Source organism: Notechis scutatus, chromosome 7 (genome assembly GCF_049901735.1).
Source record: "Notechis scutatus isolate UNSWTSFEM ecotype Mainland chromosome 7, rNotScu1.2, whole genome shotgun sequence".
Lineage (NCBI taxonomy): Eukaryota > Metazoa > Chordata > Lepidosauria > Squamata > Elapidae > Notechis > Notechis scutatus.
Genome location: NC_142015.1, coordinates 19,656,497 through 19,658,067, shown reverse-complemented (window position 1 = coordinate 19,658,067; position 1,571 = coordinate 19,656,497).

The following is a 1,571-nucleotide window of genomic DNA, read 5'->3' as shown; positions in this document are numbered from 1 at the left end:
GTATTTCTGTCCTGCAGCATTATTTCTTCGTCATGTCACAGCTGTTTTTCAGTAAGAAAAAGGAGTACCTAGGCTTCCTATAAGATTGGAAAATTCTTGTATTTGCAAAGAGGTTTATGGCATTAAGGCCACCTTGCCATTGCTCTAAGTATTATCTCTCAACCTTGGCAACTTTAAGATGTGCAAACGTCAACTCCCAGAATTCCCCAGGCAGCATGTTTGGAATCAAGGACTCTGGATTGTCAAATTATCCAAATTAGCATCTCTTTAGGATACCAGTCCTTTATACCTATGGCCTAGAGTCTCTTTGTTGTAGTGGCTGAAGCATCAAAAGCTAGAAACACAGAGACCATGAGTTTTAGTCCCAATTTCGGCATGAAGCCAACTGAGTGACCTTGGGCCGGTCACTTTTTCTTAGCCCTGGGAAGGAAGCAATGACAACCATTTCTGAAAAAACTTGCTCAGAAATCTACAGGATCTGTTCCAGGTAGTGGCCAGGAGTCAACATTGATTCAAAGGAAGGGTGGGGGATCGGTTACTCAAACTTGCTTGCTTCTGAGTAAATTTACATGGAATTGGACTATGTAGCAATAGTTTTATTCAGTCTCCTGTTTACTCTTTTTGAGTAGGCATATCTCAGAATTTATCTTAAATGTGAAACCAAATTTGTTTTTTTAATTATCAGTTGAAAGCAAGAATCAGTTGGGTTTAGCAGTTAAAGCATCGTTAGAAAATAGAAAATTGGAAAGTTTCCAACTTTAGTTAGAAAGCTGACTGGGTGACTTTGGGCCAATCACCAGGAGATGGTAAGTTCTAGTTCCGTCTTAGACATGAAAGTTGGCTGGGTGACTTTGGGCCAATCATTAGGAGATAGTAAATTCTAGTCCCACCTTAGACATGAAAGCCAGCTGGGGGACTTTGGACTTTGGACCAATCATCAGGAGATTGTAAGTTTTAGTCCACATGAAAGCCAACTGGGTGACTTTGGGCCAATCCTTCTGTCTCCGCCCGACCAATCTCACAGGCTTGTTTATTGTGGGGAAAATAGGAGAAAGGCATACTATGTTTGTCACCTTGAGTTTTTGATAAACAATAATAAAGGTGGGATGAAAAATCAAACAAATACACATTTAGCCTTTCTAAGTGACCTCATGGCAATACTGTCAAGATGGCAGCTTTCACCCAGTCCCAAGGGCCAGCATTTAAGCATGTTCGCTCCAAACTAACGACTCTTGGTTTCATTTAATTAGTCCAGATTTTAAAACAGCCAGAAACTCGAATTTGGAAAGGCACTTCTGCAAACTGGTTGCTTCCCAGCCAGACCTTTTGCTGCTGCTGCTGCTTTCGTGAACTGCTCTGGACAGAGATGAGCTTGTTCTATTCTGAGATTCCAGAGCCGCGCGTAAATCATCCCGGGGATACCTTTCTCCCCCTGGGCCTCTTCCCCCACAACCCCAAGATTTAATAACAGCCCAGTATTCTGCGAGCCCCATCGGAAGCACAAGTCCTCCATATGCAGCCAAGATACTTGAAAGCTTGTCAACAAGAACAACCATCAAACTTAAACAGCT